The sequence below is a fragment of the Cetorhinus maximus genome, chromosome 6 (genome assembly GCF_964194155.1).
Source record: "Cetorhinus maximus chromosome 6, sCetMax3.hap1.1, whole genome shotgun sequence".
Lineage (NCBI taxonomy): Eukaryota > Metazoa > Chordata > Chondrichthyes > Lamniformes > Cetorhinidae > Cetorhinus > Cetorhinus maximus.
The window spans coordinates 108,429,319-108,450,717 of NC_135884.1; the positions used below are offsets into that span (position 1 = coordinate 108,429,319).

At 40.8% G+C, this 21,399-nt stretch overlaps 1 protein-coding gene across 2 annotated transcripts in view; it reads right to left on the reverse strand.

Moving 5' to 3' along the window:
- Positions 1–21,399, reverse strand: part of chd9 (chromodomain helicase DNA binding protein 9) — a 252,942-nt gene that overhangs the window by 225,003 nt on the left and 6,540 nt on the right. The gene's annotated exons all lie outside the window — the stretch shown is intronic.

Here is a 21,399-nt window from a genome sequence, read left to right on the forward strand (position 1 = left end):
ACTATTAAAGTCACAAATCCTAAAAAGGTTAGTAAACATATGAAAATAACTATTTAAGCCACTGTGCTGATGCCCCGAAAAATTTAAAACCACTCAAATAATTTGGAGTTGAAGTTCCATTTTTTTCAAACCAAGTATTTTCATTAATCTTCCCTTGAAAGATGCTGCATCTTTTAGTATGCACAACACATCATTATCTTCCACACATCTTATAAACATGTTAATTACTTAAATAGAACACCCAATCTCAAATTATTCAATTTTGTGTTGCATACAATATGATTTTGTGAACACACTCCCTCGTCTACTATTATGGCAGTTGTGCTGTTTGCATAGAAACAAATGGCAAGGTGTTCCACATACAGTACATGCATCCATTCATTGGAGCAGATAGACAGAGCAACCCACTGTTACAAAGCCAACTTACCTCTTCATTGAGTGCAGGGATCGAGAACTTCAAGTCCCGACAGATCTTGGAGTTTCTGCGCATGCACAAACCGGGAGCGGGCTGTGCATGTGTAATTCAGCATTTTAAGTTCTTTGGGCCAAGGACTATGATCCCAGCAGGCCATGAGTTTCACCGCACCTGCAGTGGGCGGCAGTGTGTCTGGCTGCACATGCTGTTCTGGGTTTCTCCTCTAGCAGTTAAAGGGCTCTACCATCCTGGCACCAGTGCGCCTGCGTAAAAAGGAAAATACGATGTGAAAACCCAGGTCATGTTACTGGAAGCCGAAGCACTATTGAAGGGAAGAGTCCCAGGCAGGGGACATGGAAAGATCCCAAAATATGACTCCCAGACAGGGGACTGAGACTGGGGACAGGGAGAGGTCCCAGTTAAGAAGAAAGGGAGCAAAAAAAAAAGGGTCCAAGCAGAAAGAGGGCTGAGGAGAAGCCCTAGCAATCGAAGAGGGGTCAGGAGAAGTCCTGAAGATCTAAGGAGGCAGCAAAAGATTGGTGACTCAACGCTGCAGGCCGTTGGGGGTGAAGGTGCCCCTTTGGAGTAGTAGCATTCTACTCAGCGCAACTGAAGAGCTGAAGTGGTGCTTGCGAGTTGGTGTTCGAGTGCATACTCGGAAATTCAGGGGAACGGAGTCTCGGAAGATGAGATGAAAACTCTGCAAGGTCGGTCATCATTGAGGCCATCCCAAGTTGGAGGGACTTTTGGAGAGAATTCCAAGGCAAGGTCTTTGAAGGGGAAAACTGGAATCCCTCATGAGAGGGAGACAGAGTTCCAACAAGATTAGTTGACTCACAGAGTTACTGACGTCTGGGTGGGTTGCTGAGAAATCCATGGAATCTGTCTTTGTCGCATCTATCATTTATTGTACAGTGTAGTGTGTCTGACCAGTTTGCCTGTTAATTCACATGTACCTCATATTAATCCTGAATATTAAGAGTATAAGGCAGATACAGTAAATTGCTTTATCTTTCTGACCTTGTAAAGTTTATTTTTGTTTGTTCAAACATGTGGATTTTTGCGGCTTTATTCTCTTAGCAAGCATATTGAATCTCAAACCCATCACTAACATCCTTTAGGAAAGGAAATCTGCCATCCTTACCTGGTCTGGCCTACATGCGACTTCTGGCCCACAGCAATGTGGCTGATTCTTAACTGCTCGCTGAAATGGCCCAGCGAGCCATTCAATTCAAAGGCAATTAGAGATAGGCAACGAAAACTGGCCTGGTCAGCGACGCCCACATCCCATGAAAGAATAAAAACTATTAACTGGGGCAGATTATTACTGTCATTTATTACAACAAACAAGGATTAGATTTTTTTATTGGAGCACATGGCCACTATACTCAATGGAGCAGATAAACAGTATGGCACCCACTTCAGTGGATAGATGCAGAAAGAATTAAAAAGGCCAGAAATAATTATTTGCACAGGCTGTGGTTAGAACGTGGAATGTTCCACTGCTGTTGAAGCACAGTCCACCTTCTTTATTTGAAATTAGGTGGTTGTTTGTTGTGAAAGGAATATTGAAAGGATGTAAGGTGTGACCAAGAGAGCGGGATTAGTTTAGGGAATAAAAAGTATGGTCACAAGCCCAATGTGAAATAGACTGCCTGGCACAGAAACAGACTATGATTCCATCTACATATTTGAAATTTTACCTGTTACCAAGGCTGTTTACCTGCAGATCTGCCTATGAAAGCATAAGTGTGGATATGTGGAAACATGAGTTCATTCCTAAAGTTGCTGTAATTGACAGTAGATGTGAAGCCGAGCGAGGCATTTATCTCATGCACCAAAAAAACCACGAGACACACAAAAATAATACAAAATAGAGGGAAATGACTGGGGAAACTTGTTGGTGCAGAGCAATCTCATACAATGGTCCCTGTTTAGGTACTGAAGAAAATAAATCCAAGCTAGTTCAATCTAGATATCAGCAAGCACTCCGACCAGCCAATTACCGGGCAAATCTGCAGGCAATTGTGTTCGTAGCATGCATGCTCAGTCAGGTGAAAAATGATGCAAAGCCAGGGGAATTTTGTACCATGTTTTCACTGCTTAGAGCCAATTCTTTTTGGTTCTGATTGTCAATACTGTCAAAATACATCGCGTTTAAATTCTGGGACTGATTCCAGAGTACAGGCAACAGAATAAAAATAAGTGCATATGCAATTCTCTTCAGAAGACCAGAAACTGAAAGAGAGGAATTTAGATGAAAGCTGGACATGAATAAGGAGTTGGCTTAAGGGAAGAAAGCAGCCTGTTCAGGGAGTGACAGGAGCAGGAAAGAGAAAGAGGAGCAGAGTGGAGTATCCAAGGATCCTTCTGGGAGCTCCACTGCTCATGTGTTTAACCACTTGGGTGCAGAAACCCAATGCAAACCTATGAAGAAACATAGAAGCTAGGAGTAGGCCATTCAGCCCTTCGAGCCTGTTCCACCATTCAATATGATCATGGCTGTTCCTCCATATCAATTTAATATTCCTGCTTTCTCTCCATACTCCTTGATGTCCCTAATATCCAAAAAATGTATCAATTTCTTTCTTGAACACATCTGAGTGACCCAGCCTCCACAGCCTTCTGTGGTAGAGAATTCCACAGGTTTACCACCCTCTTGAGTGAAGAAATTTTTCCTTATCTCAGTCCTAAATGGCCTGCCCCGTAACTTGAGACTGTGGCCCCTGGTTCTAGGCTCCCCAACCAGGGGAAACAGCCTGCCTGCATCCAGTCTGTCTAGCCCTTTTGAATTTTATACATTTCAATCAGATCCCCTCTCATTCTTCTATGCAGTCATATATATATATGAGGTATTATGAAAGGAGAAGTGTTGCAACTTTATCATAAACGGTGAAGCAGTAATTACTGTGATGTGGAATAGGATTTAGGAGATTGCAGATTCAGCACAGTGCCAAGTTATGTAGCAACATACAAAACAAAGCAAATGTACTGCCAGGTGAGTTAAGCACTGTATTCAGTTTTGGTCGTCAAGATATAACAAACATAAGAACATAAAAGCAGGAGTAAGCTATTCAGCCCACCGAGCCTGCTCCACCATTCAATACGATAATGGCTGATCATCCACCTCAATGCCTCCTTCCCACACTATGCACATATTCCTTTACGTCATTGGCGGATTTTTAAATACCAATCCCTAAACATACTCAATGACTGAGCTTCCACAGGCCCCTGGGGTAGAGAATTCCAAAGATTCAGAACTCTGAGTAAAAAAAGTGCTCCTCATCTCGGTCCTTCCGAAGGGACTTCCTCCTTATTTTGAAATTATGTCCCCTGGTTCTAGACTCCCCAACCAGGAGAAACCATCTTACCTGCATCTGCCCTGTCTATCCTTTTAAGTATTTTGTAGGTTTCAATGAGATCACCTCTCATTCTTCGAAAATCTGGAGAACAGAGGTCCAGTTTCCCCAATTTCCCTTCATTGGACAGTCCTGCCATTCCGGGAACAAGTCTGGTGAACCTTTGTTGCACTCCCTGTATTATAATAATGTCCTTCCTAAGGTAAGGGGACCAAAACTGCACACTACTGCAGGCATGGTCTAACCAAGGTTCTATACAATTGAAACTCTTTCGAGTTATCAACAGTCACAGATTGCAACTCTTTCGAGTACAATCACAGTTCTTGGTTTCCGGGAGTGGGACATGAACCCACAACTCTCTGATTCAAAGGCGAGGGTGCTATGAACTGAGCCACAGCTGACGCAAGACTTCGCTACTCCTGTACTCTAATCTTCTTGCAATAAAGGCCAACATAACATTAGCCCTTTCTAATTGATGACTGCACCTGCTTGTCAGCCTTCAGTGACTTATTGACGAGGACCCCCAGGTCCTTTTGTATGTTGGCATTTTCTAATCTCTTACCAATTAAGAAATACTCTGCACATCTGTTCCTCTGACCAAAGTCGATAACTTCACATTTTTTCCACATTATATTCCATCTGCCATTTTCTTGCTCACACACTAAGTCTGTCCAAATTCTCTTGAAGCCACTTTGCCCCTTCCTCACAACACACATTCCCACCTAGCCTTGTGTCATCCATGAACTTGGAAATACAACATATTAAGAATATGTTACAACATACAGAATACAACATATTAAGCAGCATAGATAAGACATGTCCAGAGCACTATTTCTAGAAAAGAGCAAGGTGCCAATGCTTTAAAGTAATGAATGGACAATTTAGGACAGAAGGAATAACTACTTCCCATTTGAGTGATCATACATATGAAATAAGAGTAGGCCATTCAGCCCCTCAAGCCTGCTCCACCATTCAATAAGATCATGGCTGATCTATTTGTGTTTCGAGTTCTACATTCCCATCTACCCCCGATAACCTTAAATTCTTGTTAGGCAAGGGTATCAATCTACCTCTGCCTTAAAAAATATTCAGGGACACTGCTTCCACTGCCTTCTGAGGCAGAGTTCCAAAGTCACACAACCCTCAAAAAATTTCTCCTCACCTCTGCCCTATAAGGGTGACCCCTAATTTTAAAACAGTGCCCCCTAGTTCTGGACTCACCCACAAGAGGAAACATCTTTTCCACATCTACCTTGTCAAGCCCGTTCAGGATCTTATATACTTCAATCAAGTCACCCTCACTCTTCTAAACTCCAGTGGAATCAAGCCCAGCCTGTCCAACCCATCCTCATAAGACAACCATTCATTCCAGGTATCAATCTAGTAAACCTCCTCTGAACTGCCTCCAAAGCATTTACACCATCCTTAAATAAGGAGGTCAAAACTGCACGAAGTATTTGAGATGCTGTCTCACCAATGCGCTGTGTAACTGAAGCATAACATCCTTACTTTTATGTTCAATTCCTCTTGCAATAAATTATAGCATTCCATTATCCTTCTTGATTACATGCTGCACCTGCATACTAACATTTTGTGACCCATGCATGAGAACATCTAGATTCCTCTGCACCACAGAACTCTGCAGTCATTCTCCATTTAAGTAATACTCTGCTTTTTTATTCTTCCTGCCAAAGTGAACTTCACATTTTCCCACATTATACTCCATCTGCTAGATTTTGCCCACTCACTCAACTTATCTGCAAACTCCTTGTCTTTTTCACAACATACTTTCCTACCTATCTTTGCGTCATCAAAAAATTTAGCTGCCATGCCTTCATTCCCCTCATCCAAGTCATTGATGTAAAAAAATTGAGGCCCCAGCACAGACCCTTGCAGGACTCCACTAGTCACATCCTGCCAATCAGACAAAGGCCCATTTATGCATACTTTGTTTTCTGCCATCCAGTCAGCCAATCTTCTATACAGGCTAATATGTTACCTGCTACACCTTGAGCTTTCATTTTCTGCAATAACCTTTGATGTGGCACTTTATCAAATGCCTTCTGGAAATCCAAGTGCAGTACGACTACAGGCACCCCTTTATCTACAGCACATGTTACTCCTTCAAAGAACTCCAATAAATTGGTTAAACATGATTTCTCTTTCATAAAAACATGCTGACAGTTCCCAATTACCTTGGGTTTTTCTACGTGCCCAACTATAATCTCTTTAATGATCGACTCTAACACATTCCCCACGACAGACGTCAAGCTAACTGGCCTATAGTTTCCTGCCTCCCTCCCTTCTTGAATCGAGGAGTTACTTTGCTACTTTCCAGTCTGGTGTAACCTTTCCAGAATCTAGGAAATTTTGGAAAATTAACACCAACGCATCTACTACCTCATTAGCCTCCTCTTTTAAAGTCCTAGGATGAAGTGCATCTGGACCCAAAAACTTGTCAGCCTGCAGTTCCACCAGTTTCCTCAGTACTACTTCCCTAGTGTTTGTAATTTCACCAAGTTCGTCTCTCCCCTCCACCTCCTGGTTTACAGCTATTACTAGAATGTTTTTTTTGTATCCTCTATAATGAAGACAGGAGAAAAATATTTGTTCCTTTCATCTGCCACTTGCTTATTATATACTATTACCTCCCCACTCTCACTCTCTAAGAGGACCAACTCATTTTACCTACTCTTTTTCTGTTTAAATACCTGCAGAAATTCTTACTATCCATTTTTACATTTCTAGCTAGCTTTCTCTCATACTAATTTCGTTCTCCTGATTAATTGTTTAGTCATTCTCTGTTGTTCTTTATATTCTGACCAATCATCTGGCCTGCCACTCATCTTTGAGCAGCACATGCTTTTTCCTTAAGTTTGATGTTTTCCATAACTTCTTTAGTTAACCATGGATGGTGGGTCTTCCCCTTAGAATATTTCTTTATCGTAGGAATATACTTATTCTGAAATATCCCCTTAAACGTCTGCCACTGTTTCTCTATTGATCAATCCCCTATCCTAGTATTCCAGTTAACTTCAGCTAGCTCAGCTTTCTTGTCCACATAGTTGCCCTTATTGAAGTTTAAAATACTAATCTTAGGCCCACTCTTTTACCTTTCATACTGGATGTAAAATTCAATCATATTGTGGTTGCTGTTACCTAGGTCATTAATTATTCTTGTCACATCACACAATTCCAAGTCTAATATAACCTGCTCTCTGGTTGATTCCAGAACGCACTGCTCAAAGAAACCATCTCGAAAGCATTCTATATGAACTACTCATCCAGGCTACTACTGCCAATCTGATTTTTCCAGTTTATAGGTCAATTAAAGTCACTCATGATTATTGCTGTCCCTTTATCACAAACACCCAATAATTATTCTTGTATACTTTGTCCTACATTGTGGATACTGTTAGGGGGCCTATAGACCACTCCCACTAGTGACTTTGTTTCCCCTACTATTCCTCATCTCCACCCAAACCGATTCTACACCGATCTCCTGAACCATGGTTATCTCTAGCTATTGCATGATGCCACCCTTGATTAACAGTGTTACCCCTCCACCTAGCTTCCTATTCTTCTTGAATGTCATATACCCCTCAATATTCAGGACACAATCCTAGTCATCCTGCAGCCATCAGATCATATTTGTTTACTTCAATGTTACACACATTCAGATACAGAGCCTTTAGTTTTGTCTTTTTGTTATCTTTATAACGTCTAGTCTTGATTCTTGGTGCATTCATTCAACATTTCTCTTCCTGAAATGACAACGGAGATGAAAATCTTAAAATCCTTCAAAGGATCGCCGAAATGTGTGATGGGAGGAAGTACCTATCTTGTGCTCTAAAGTTTCATTTTCTGCTGACTGACCTTCCTGATTGCATCAGACTAGTAGCAGCCAAGAAAATGGCAGAGATATGGCAGGGCTCAGAACTGTTTAGATTAATTACTGGTGGCACTATATCTTTGGCTAGAGGGTTGAAAAAGAGAATTAGACTTTTATCCTCATGCATGGTTTCAAAAATTAACACTGGCTGCCAGAAAGACATTACAGCATTTATCAACAAACAGCAATAGTGGGAATACAGGTGACTGTGTAGCAAACATTCCAATAAGCAATGCACATACCCATATTCAGGAGGACAGCTCTTTACAGTTAGCAAACATCTGCATAGGAAAATCACGGTTGAAGTTCTTAAAATTTGGCACACAGATTTCTGCACTGGTCCAGCTGCCCAGCACTTTTTTTCCAAGGGCTGAAGGCATCATCTAAACAGCCTCTAACTGCAATCCAATATTCCCCACATTTGTTTCATAATATATCCATGCACTTTGAGATCATATTTTGAAGTTTTCATCTTTTAGTCAAATTCAGACAATTCATCTCAATTTAACCCTTTAAGCCCTAGTATCATTCTGGTAAATCGGCACAGCACCACACTCCACACTGCCCCCCGACCTCCACTTCCACTTCCAAGGTCAATATTGCCTTCCTGAACTTCCCTAAAGTGAATGCAATACTCCAGGCAAAGTCCGACAAGGCTCAGTGCAACTGAAACATCACTTCCTTACTAATGGAGATCCTATGGCTCAGTAGGTAGCACCCCTGTCCCTCAGACAAAAACTCAGGGTTCAAGTCCCACTCCAGGACTTGTTGACCATGGAAGGAGCATTAATGATACAGGTTCAACAGATTGATAATCAGCCTGCTCATCCTTCAAACACTTCCTAACTAACCCCCTAAAGGGGAAAATTGTGTGAATATACAAAACAAACAAGCTTCCTGACTACTGAATTCTAAGCCCCTTGCGATAAAGACCAACATTCAAGAGCTTTTTGATTACTTGCTGTAGTTTTGCAGGTACCTTTTAGTGATGTGTATATGGGCGCATAAATTTCTGTGTTTATCCACAGCTCCTTGTGTCTCACCATTGAGAAAATATTCATTTGTCCAGATCCACAGTGAATGACTTTATTTTCCAAAACTGAACTCCATCTGCAATAGTTTTGATCACTCACTTTGTTTATGGCTCTTTGCAGCTTCCTGCTCCCATCTCTGCAATTTACTGACTGTAAATCTGCTTTCTATCCCTTCAACCAAGTCACTGATATATATGGTAAAAAGTTGAGGCCCCAGTCCAGAACCTTGGGGAACATCACTTGTCACATCCTGTCATTCAGAGATTAAACCCTTTCCTGCTACTGTCTCCTGTTTCAAAAACCAATTAGCGACCCTTGTCACAAGATTACGTGCAATATAATCCACTTTCATTTTTAATAATCTCTTGTGGCAAACCTTATCATATGCCTTCTGGAAGTCTATATAGACAAAATGCAGAGAGTCCCCCATCTACCATGCTAGCGATCTCTTTAAAAAAAATGCACCTAGATTAGTTAGCTATGACCTAGCCTTCACAAATTCATGCCAACTCTAATCATCTTATACATATTCGAGTATTTAGTCACAAATGCTGTTGATACAACCAATGATAAAACGACAGGTCTGCAGTCTTTATTTTCTATTATATTCTCGTCTACATCCGTTTTTAGACTTTCATTCCCCTTTACAAATCTTTCAGTTTATTTAATTTATATCATCATCCTTTGTAGGCTTTTGTTTTAAATTGTTCTCTTTCCAACTCTTTCCTTACTTTGTATCCCTGTTCCTTTCTCACTCTCAAAGTCCACTAGACTTCACCTGCCCCTGCATTTGTGCAAGCCTTTTATCTTGGTGTAATACTGACCATTGTTTAGGCTTACTAGCTGATATGCATTGTGCTTAAATACACAAGTGGAACTTTATGTACTAGTTCTGTTTCGTACCAAATACATCTTTGAATATCTGAACACTTCATAACGTTTTTAGGTTTACCCTTTAAGTGCCGAGTCATGTCCACCTTGAAGCCAGGACTCCATAATTGCCTTTACTTAACTCACTTGCTTTATTTCTTAAGCAATGTGCAGAATTCTTATTTAGCTAACTATCCCCAACTTGCCCTGCTGCTGTTTCTCTCATTTTTTTGATTTACTGTATGGGCTTTCTCTTCCCATTCCCCAAACTAGTTAAAATATTGCTACATTCCCCCTTTCCGCAAAGACGCGGCTTCTCTGCAGTTTAGGTGAAGTGACTGTAGGAAACTGCTATACCAATCTGGGAGCTGACAATTCTACCAGAAGTGATTAAAAAAAAAACTTATACAAGAAAAAACAGTGTGTATTATCCATATATGCAACAATTACCTCCCTTTATAATACTGATGCATACACTATTTATGGTTTTCTCAGTAACTGCGTCCTTACAAACCACTACTGGACACTTTTTGAAAGCTGTAAAAAAATGCATTACATCACCCAAACTTATAAGTACATTTCTCTACTACCATAGTTAAAGTAGTTAACATTACTTAGGAGCAAAATTTTCCTATCTCATGAAAACTGCCCATCTACAGAGCACCCAATTTATCATGGCTAACAGCTATCAGCACAACACATATCAGCTAGTAAACCTAAATCTTGAACACTACAGATCAAGAAGCTCGACTGCCTAGATACAAACAAGACATCAAAAGGCTAAGTTTGGGCACCAAGGGATCACTGCTCAAACAAATGCCTGCAACTTCAGAGTTCCATTCTCTTGCTTTTATTTCACCATGTCATTGGTTTTTACTGGTTGAAGTAAATAACAAAGATGCCCACCTTATCCAGTGACTGTTGCCAAAACCAATAAATATATCTGCCTCGCAGGAATCAACAACCTTCACCTCCCTTATAGTGGCAGGCACTTGGCATTATCACCATCAACACAAAACGACCTTAACACATTCTCAATGATGAAGGCAAAGCTCTCAAGAATTTATATAATTCCCTTTACAGCATCAGATTCCAAAACACTTAAAGCCAATTAATTACTTTTTTATTCAATTAAATGCCGCAGTCATATTATACACAAGGTTCCATCAACAAGAGAAAATGACCAGTGAATTAATTGGTTGTACTAGTGTTGGTTAAGGGAAGAATGTTGGCCAGGACACCAGGAGAATTTCCTACTTTCCTTCAAACGTTGCAATGGAATCTTTTACAGCCACTTGTTCAGGTGGATGATGCCTCAATTCAAATTCTCGCTTGAAAGATGCCGCCACCAATTCTAACATAGCTTCCATTTATAGAGCATCTTTCATCAATAACAATATACCAAAGCACTTCACAAAGGGGTTATAAAAAAAAGATGCCATTCAAAAGGAGATGATATTAGGAGTGTGACCAGAAGCTGGTTGGTCTTAAAAGGATGAGGGAGAAAGACTCCAGTAATTTGAGAGCATGGGTGAAAAGCACAGCGGTCAGTCAATGGTGGACTAAAAGCAATCTACATATTACTGCATCTTATGACTTTTACACTGGCAGAAGTGCTAAACTATTCATATCAATGAGAAATTACTGCTCTCAACTGCAATCAACAGAGATATTACAAGTTTTGCACATTCCACATATTATCCTTAAAATGTGTGTAGCACCGAAATATCACACTTTGCTGACTGACTCACATAAACACACTATCCATTTTCTGCATATCTCATCTGATCATTTGCAAGCTTCTATCAGTGACGCACCCTGAAGTCAATTAGAGACTAACTGCTGAAACAAGTGTATGTAGATTGGCCAGCAGATGCAAATCCCCTTCTGGCCTTGGGAAATGCCTTCAAGATCAATGAGGATTTGGCAATAAAAATGCCACCTTCCCAAAAACTTCCATATCTCTAGAACTAATACAAAAAATATTAAAGTTTAAAATAAAACAGGAAATCACTGGCTCTCTTTACTCTTTTGATGTTGTCAAGTAGGAAACATGCAAGACCTGCATAGCTTTATAAACAACACAACATTTTAAATCAGTCTGGTTTTCAGGTCACAAAACAGAAATTAAGTGGTGCATGACAATTTCAGTCGGGTCAGTGTTTGGTTTGTATCCCATGAGGAAGTGGTTTGTCCTTTACTACGTAGACTTGATGTGGAGTATAACATTAAACAAAAGCTTACAAAATTAAACAATCTCATTCCCAGGTTAAATTCAAAATGGCCAGCTGTGAATGAAGTGGGCATACTCGTTTGCCTCGTGCATTTATTGTTATTGCTGTTAAGATCACAGAAGTGCAACCATGAAGAACAGCACAGCAACATGAAGTAAATGCTTTTCTTCATGATTAGTCAAGTGAAATTCAAATAAGAACATACAGTGGAAGACATACGGTATTATTGGGCTGAGATGACCATCCAACCTCATATCCTCTCCATCACCAAGACCACCTACTTCCACAACACCCCTGCCTCCGCTCCTGTTTCAACCCATCTGTTGCTGAAACCCTGATCCATAACATTGTTCCCTCTAGACTCAACTATTCCAATGCTCTCCTCACAAGCCTCTCTTCTTGCACCATCTGTAAACTTGAGATCATCTCAAACTCTTGACCTATATTTTAACTCATACCAAGAACCATTCACCTATCACCCATGTGCTCAATGACCTAGACTAGCACATGGTACAGCAATGCCTCAATTTTAAAATTCTCATCCCTGTTTTCAAACACTTTACTAGCCCCAGCCTTACCTATCCCTCCAGCACCCGAGGCAATAGGTAGAACCCTGGCACCGTGCTGATCAAACTAAACTCGAAGCCAAAGGAATTAGTCAGCATCTATTTGTAGAGTTTATTTCAACTGATACTTCAGATACAATCGGAATGAATTCCAATGTGTATTTGTCCATACAAAATTGATTATGATGCTAGGTATGACTCAAGAACATGAAAAATCAAGCCCACCTCCTCTCAGCAATCACAAATCTGAACTTTATTCCAGCATTTGTGACAGCCAATTGGGACAAAGCAGTACCAATAGTATGACTGGGGTGCAAATTCAACTGGAAGGAAAAACCTGGGTACATACAATTGTGGTTTACTGAAAAATAAACTGTTGTATGATACAGTGTATGTTATGCAGGATCAATCCACTCAGCGGAATATTTTTCCAGTGGCGATTCCTCTTGCACATCTTGTTTATGCTATGTGCTGGCTGATTTCATGAGTTCAATTATCTATAAAAGACTGAAACAAAATGGTGTTGTCCTACTGGGACAGGCCATCAAAGATGACTACAGAATTTCTGTGCTGCAATACACTCACAAGGCTGACACAATCAGTTCAAGTTACGGGCTGCTACACAGGTTGTGCTGCATTAGATATAAATAGTTAAAATTATCAATAATCATGATTTTCTAGAAACCCATGTTGTGCAAGAAATTAACTATAAATTGCATGAAACTCTGAAGCAAGCACGGAAATCTCAACAGGTTGCCACTCAGTACGAAAGCATCAATTCATTTTTGGAAAGTTAAAACTTAATTTCAAAAGTTGCTGCAAATTAAGCTTCAGCTTCAACTGTACTGAAAGACGAGAAAGTGCAGCGATGAACTATGCCCGAGTACACCAGTACACATATTTACAACATGATATGTTGGTCGATCTTATATCCAATTCATAGTCACAGAAATCAGAAGCACACAATGAGACTATTTGGCCTGGTGTGCCTGTGCTAGCTCCTTAACTGGAGCTATTTACTCTAATCTCATTTCCCTGCCTGGTCTCCATTATCCTTTTATTTCCCTACATCATTTTATATTCTTCCAGTTTTAAATATCTATTGCATTTCCTTCTTACTAATGTCATAGTCTATGTCTTAATAACCAACTTTGGTAAAAAACCTTCCAGTGTGAAGAAATGTCCAACTTTCTTTTTCACTTTTAGGATAATCTTGAGTTTATGGCCTCTCATTATAAATTCATTGGATATTAACTATTTACTATCTTTCAGAATTTATCAAAATTCTGAAAGATCACTCCATTAATCCCCGCTACAGTGGCAAAAGCATCAACCTTTCTAAGCTTTTCTTCATGAAAACCTCATTCCTGGTATCGTTCCAGTAAATCTTCACTATACCCCTTCCATAGCTCAATAACATGTCTACGCTGACTGTATCTAAACAATGTATTGTATAAATCTTACATCACTCCCTTACTCTGGAACAGAGAATACTAAGCATAGGTCTAATAGAGCTTTTTACAATTTACAAATATGAAGGGATTGATAGGGAGAACATGAAGAATCTGTTTCCAATTCTGGGCAAGTCCAGAACAAGAGGGCATAAATAGAAGATATGCACCGACAGATTAAATGAAGAATTTAGAAGGTATTTACTTCAGAGTGTTGAGTGTATGAAGCTTACTGCCACATGGTGCAGCTGAAACAAATAGCACTGGCACATTTAAAGAGAAGTTCAATGCATAGCATACATGGAGAAGGAAATAGAGGGATATAAGTGGGGTACAAAGAGGTAATTTGATTGGGAGGTGGCTTGTAGGAGGTATAAATGTCATTATAGACCAGTTGGGCCAAATAGCACAGGTCTGTGCTGTAGATTTGGTCACCTCTACCTGTAGATCTGACTATTCCAATACACTGTTGGCCCACTCCACATTCTACCCTCTGTAATCCTGGCTCATTCAAAACTGTTGTTCATGGCCTTAATTGCATCAAGTCCCATTCATGCACAAACCCAGTATTTGCTAACCTACATTAGCCCCCGTTCAAGCAACTTGATTTAAAAATTCTCAACCTTGTTTTCAAGTCCTTCCACAGCCTTGTCCGTCCCTATTTTTCTGTAATCTCCTCGAACCCCACTATCCTCAGAGGTAACTACTCTCATCTAATTCTCAATTCTTGAGCATCCCAGATTTTAACCACGGATGGCCATGTCTTCAGCAGCATAGGGAGAGCACTTTGGAATTCCCTCCACACACTTCACTGGCCTCTCTTTCTTCCTTTAAGATGCTCCTTAAAAACTACCACTTTGACCAAGTTTTTGACCAGCTGCCCTTATATTGCCTTAAGTGGATCAGTATCACATCTTGCTTTATAATGCTCCTCTTGGGAAGTTTTATTACACTAAAGGTGCTACATAAATGCAAGTTGTCACTGTAAATTGCATGTAATTCATTTCTACAGCATTAGATACAGTCAAGTACAAGGAGGAAAATCTTGAATTGTGTGATATCATACATCACTACAAAACCCTTGGAGTATAAAGTGACATTCAGCAGTGGTTTGTGCAAAAAAAAACTGCAATGATTTGGGCCTAAATAATTCACTTACCCAATATGTACCCAGCATCTAAACCACTGAGTTCTGCAATGCACTGTCTATAACTTTGCTTGTGCAAGGATTTATCACCCACAGTTCTGACCAGACATAGTCTCAATATCTTTAGGAAGCTTAATAGAAATTTAATTCCAATCATTGGCATATGTAACATTGAGAGAAATTAAGTATTTAATTTATTTCAATTCACTCTTAAAACTACAGTGATTAAGTGCTACAAGCTTCCAAGGGCACTAATTTTATTTCATCACAAATTCAAACAGTTTGTGGAAAATAATTTTGCCCGCACAAGCATCTATTGCACAAGCATGCACACTGAAAGAAAAAGAAAATCTGCACTCTTCTCAAGGCATTCATTTTGCAAGTGTTGCATGCCACCTTCTCGGAATTCTACATTCGGAACAGAAACAGGCCATTCAGCCTCTCGAGGCTGTGCTGCCATTCAATCAGACGATGGTCGATCTGTACTTCCAGTCCATTAACTTACCTTTATATGTCATTTGATACCCTTAATCTTACAAAAAAAAAATTGATCTCTCTTGGTCTTAACTTTCAATCAACTCAGCACCCACAATCTTGTAGAGAAGGAACTTCTAGATTTATAATATGCTACAGCAATACAATTTGGCTACATTTAGTCCACTGTAAAAAAAAATCAATTTGCTGATTTTAAATCTTAGCTTCCATTGTGTTTGCATTCAAAGCTTTGTTTTTTAAAAATGTTTATTTTGGCACAAAGACAACAATATGGCATAATGTTTTTATGCTTATGAGCTGCAATGCATAGGATGCAAGGGCACATAAAACATCTGTAGTCATAAAACAGTTTATGGGAGGAATTCAAAGTCAAAATGTCACTGATGCGTTTTTTAAAAAATGTTAATGTCAGAGTACTTGTTGGGGCAAAGAGATATTTTGCTCATCCTGTAATAACTTCCCTTAATATTATTGCAGTTATCAGTTTAGTCTTAATACTTACTGATTTATGATTTGTTCCTCCAAATCTAACGCTGAAGAGGAGGATAACTAAATACAAGTAGCTTACTGTTGTTGTTCTTACCAACTTCACTTAACTTCCAGAACCATTTGCTCATTATTCAGCAGCTAGTGTCAAAGAAGGTACAGTGCAAAATTCTGACTTGCTGAATGGCTAGAAAAACTTGTTAACAGTGAATTGGATGTTTGAAACCTGGATAAATATAGAGACATTAGAACAAGAGCAGGACTTTCAGGCCCTTGAGCCTGTTCTGCCATTCAATTAGATCATGGTTCCCTGCATGTCAACTCCATTTACTTGTTTTGGTTCAATTTTCCTTAATATGGGGGAGGTGGTGGTGTAGTGGTTTCGTCACTGGACTAGTAACCCAGCATGATGCTCTAGGGACCCAGGTTCAAATCCCACCATGGCAGATGGTGATATCTGAATACAACAAAAATCTGGAATTAAAAGTCTAAAGATGACCACGAAACCTCTGTCAATTGTCATAAAAGTCAGTCTGGTTCTCTTAACGTCCTTTAGGCTCTGCCATCCTTACCTGGACATGTGACTCCATACATATAGCAATTTGGTTGACTCTTAAATGCCCTCTGAAATGGCTTAGCAAGCCATTCAGTTGTATCAAACCGATACAAAGCCAAAAAGGAATGAACCAGATGGACCAACCAGGGCCTACCTAGGTACTGGAAACAACAGCAGCAAACTCAATCCTGTCGACCCTACGAAGTCCTCCTTACTAACATCTGGGGGCTAGTACCAAAATTGGGAGAGCTGTCTCACAGACTAGTCAAGCAATAGCCTGACATTGTCTGTAGGGTATGATTCTGTGAGTACAACTATGTCCCAGACACCACAATCACCATCCCTGGGTATGCCCTGTCCCATCAGTAGGACAGACCCAGCAGAGGTGGTGGCACAGTGGTATACAGTCAGGAGGGAGTTTCCCTGGAAGTCCTCAACATCAACTCCGGACCACATGAAGTCTCGTGGCATCAGGTCAAACATGGGAAAGAAGGCCACCTGCTGATTACCACATGCCGCCCTCCCTCAAATGATAAATCAGTGTTCCACGTGGAGGAAGCACTGAGGGTGGCAAGGGTGCAGAATGTACTCTGGGTGGGGGACTTCAAATGTCCATCACCAAGAGTTGCTTGCTATCAAGTTAGCAACACAGACCGAGCTGGCTGAGTCCTAAAAGGACACAGCTGCTAGACTGGGTCTGCAGCAGGTGGTGAGGGAACCAACAAGAGGGAAAAACATACTTGACCTCATCCTCACCAGCCTGTTTGCTGCAGATGCATCTGACCATGACAGTTTCGGTATCTTCACATTGAGGATGCCCTCCATTGTGCTGTGCGGCTCTACCACCGTGCAAAATGGGATAGATTTCCAACAGATCCAGCAACTCAAAACTGGGCAACCATGAGGTACTGTGAGCCATCAACAGCAGAATTGTACACAACCACAATCTGTAACCTGATGACCCTGCATAGCCCCAAGCCAGAGAATCAACCCTGGTCAATGAACAGTGCAGGAAGGCACACCAAAAAATGAGGTGTCAACCTGGTGAAGCTACAACACAGAACTACTTGCATGCCAAACATTATAAGCAGCAAGCGATAGGCAGAGCTAAGCGATTCCACAACCAACGGATCAGATCTAAGCTCTGCAGTCTTGCCACATCCAGTCGTGAATGGTGGTGGACAATTAAACAACTCACTGGAGGGGGACACTCCACAAATATCCCCATCCTCATTGATGGAGAAGCCCAGCACATAAGTGCAAAAGATAAGGCTGAAGCATTTGCAACCATCTTCAGCCAAAGTGCCGAGTGGATGATCCATCTCAGCCTCCTCCGGAGGACAAACATCACAGATGCCAGTCCTCAGCCAATTCGACTCATCCCACGTGATATCATGAAACAGCTGATGGCAATGGATACTGCAAAGGCTATGGGCCTGACAATATTCCAGCAATGGTACTGAAGACTGGGGCTCCAAGAACATCTCCTGCCTGCGAAGCTGTTTCAGTACAGCTACAACATTGGCATCTACCCAGCAATGTGGAAAAATGCCTAGGTATGTCCTGTACACAAAAAGCAGGGCAAATCCAACCCAGCCAATTACCGCCCCAATCAGTCTACACTCGATAATCAGTAAAGTCACGGAAGGGGTCATCAGCAGTGCTATCAAGAAGCACTCGCTTAGCAATAACCTGCTCACTGATGCCCACTTTGGGTTCTGCCAGGATCACTCAGCTCCTGACCTCATCACTACCTTAGTTCAAATATGGACAAAAGAGCTGAACTCCAGAGGTGAGGTGAGAGTGACTGCCCTTGACATCAAGGCAGCATTTGACAGAGTGTGGCATCAAGGAGCCCTATCAAAACTGGAGTCAATGGGAATCAGGGGGAAAACCCTCCACTGGTTGGAGTCGTATCAAGCACAAAGGAAGATGGTTTGGTTGTTGGAGATCAATCATCTCAGTTCCAGGGAATCAGTGCAGGAGTTCTTCGGGGTAGTGTCCAAGACCCAACAATCTTCAGTAGCTTCATCAATAACCTTCCTTCCCTCATAAAGGTCAGAAGTGGGGAGGTTCACTGATGATTGCGCGTTCAGCACCATTCACAACTCCTCAGATACTGAAGCAGTCCAGGTCCAAATGCAGCAAGACCTGGACAATATCCAGACTTGGGCTGACAAGTGGCAAGAAACATTCCTGCCGCCCAAGTGCCAACCAAGACCATCTCCAACAAGAGGGAATCTAACCGTCGACCCTTAACATTCAATGGGGGTTACCATTGACCAGAAACTGAACTGGACTACCCACATAAATACTATGGCTACAAGAGCAGGTCAGAGGCTAGGAATCCTGCAGTAAGTAACTCACCTCCCGACTCCCCAAAACCTGTCCACCGTCTACAAGGCACAAGTCAGGAGTGTGATGGAGTACTCTCCACTTGCCTGGATGACTGCAGCTCCAACAACACTCTCAAAACTTGACACCATCTAGGACAAAGCAGCCTGCTTGATTGGCAGCCCACCCATAAACATTCACTCCCTCCACCACCGATGCACTGTGGCAGCAGTGTGCACCACAAGATACAAGGCTCCTGAGACAGCATCGTCCAAGCCCACAACTGCTACCATCTAGAAGGACAAGGGCAGCAGAGACATGGGAACACTACCACCTGGAAGTTCCCCTCCAAGCCACTCACCATCCTGACTTGGAAATATATCACTGTTCCTTCACTGTCACTGGGCCAAAATCCTGGAACTCCCTCCCTAACAGCACTGTGGGTGTACCTACACCACAGAGGCTGCAGCGGTTCAAAAAGGCAGCTCACTACCACCACCTTCTCAAGGGCAATTAGGGATGAGCAATAAATGCTGTCCTAGCCAGCAACGCCACATCCCATGAACGAATAAAAAATACTATTAGAGTCATAGAGGTCTACAGCACAGGAAAAGGCCCTTCGGTTCGTCGAGTCTGCACCAGTCAAACAAGTACCTAACTATTCTAAACCCATTTTCCAGTACTAGGCCCATAGCCTTGTATGTCATGGCATTGCATGTGCACATCCAAATACTTCTTAAACGTTACGAGGGTTTCTGCCTCTACCACCCTTTCAGGCAGTGACTAACAAAAATCTGTTAACCTGAGATTTTAAATTTTCAATTGATCCAGCCTCAATCACTTTGGGGAGGATTGAAGAGACTCATCCCCCATGGTAGAAAACATCAGATCCTGGAAGATTTGCCAATGTTTAGTCTCATTATATTCACCATGACCATAATTTTTACTTACATTAAATTCAGCAATTTTACTGAATTAATTTTAGTTTTCCTCATATCTCTGGTACTTTACCCTCTTTCTCTATTATGAAGACAGATACAAAAGTAATTATTTAGCAAGTCCACTGCTGCCTTATTTTCAATTACAATACTTATGACCCCATATTATCCTTGCAACTCCTTCAATGAAAATACAGTACTTGTATAAAAGTTTTAGCGCCAGTGTGTTGCAGATTAATCATAATCCTCGAAGTCTCACACATACCACTGTGGGGACATTTCCCAATGCATTTTAACGATGTTTCTAACACCTCCCTGTCCCCCCCACAATGGAAAAGATGATCCATTTTATTTCATTTTTAAATGTTAAAGAACATACTTTATGAATGATTATTCACACCCACCCTTGACGACTGTAAGAAAGCTTACTCAGGTGCATCGTCTCTACAGCTCTCATGTGTAAAATTATACTGTCCTGGACTTAACCAGGACAAACATGAACAATGCATTAATAAACTGATTTTGTTTAATTTTTATATGTTAAAAGCTTTTTTCAGATAATTATTTCAAGCACCGTAAAAACAAAAACTGCAGAGTCATGCAGCTGTTAAGAGAATTTTTTTGAAACAATATGGTATTTATGCTTGCGAAGTATACACAGTGGCTGGCTACCTGCACAATGGTTACAGTCTACTACAAAGAAGTGTCTTCCACCTTTAATCTAATCTGTTTTTCCTCTCTCTCTGACTGCTTTGTGAGACAAATTGTTGGATTAGAATTGAAAGGTTACAATTATAAAGCGAAGTTAGAAAAACAGGAAGTATATATTACCTAAGACCTAGGTTTTAGTAAATGAAAACAGATCAGGTTCTATTCAAAAAGCTTTCCACTCCAGGTATCCAAGATTATAATGTCACAGATAGAAGGAACCAGAGTAAAGAGCATTTGTAGGGTGTTACCAAACTACTGTAATATACATAACAGAATCTCTGATTTCACATTGATTACAACTACTCATTTAGTGCACAGGATTACAATCCCCACGATCCTGAGCACACAGCACAAGTAATAAATTGCTGTGATGGTACACCATGACCCAGACTTTGCGGATGCAATGACAGCAAAACCATCAGCGTTCACCAGCATTATCCTGTGAATCAGATAGAAACTTTTGACATCTGCATACATGCAGTTAAACATGGAAATCCAGAAGTTGTTGTCACTGATTCCCTGCTCCTCCCACAGGGTGTGCTGAAGACCCAGGTGGGCATCTTCAGAAATTACTAAACTGATGAAAACTGTGCCTTTTACACTAATATCATTGTTAAACCACCCCACCCCCTAAAATGTGATGCCTTGCTAATGAGGTATAAATGCGTATTTAATGGTGTAATAAGTGATAACTACTTCTAAACAACCTCTCCAACTCAGAAAAACTAACTTTATATTTGTGGAGCGCAAAATTTTTCCATTGTTTGTAAGGAACATATCTTTTTATTTCTGTTGGACTGTTGTACAGAACATATATTTTTATTTTCTGTTGGATTGTGGATTAAAATTACAATGGCTGCAGTTTGAAAGGCATGTCCACTGGAACAGGACGAGAGATATATACAATGTTA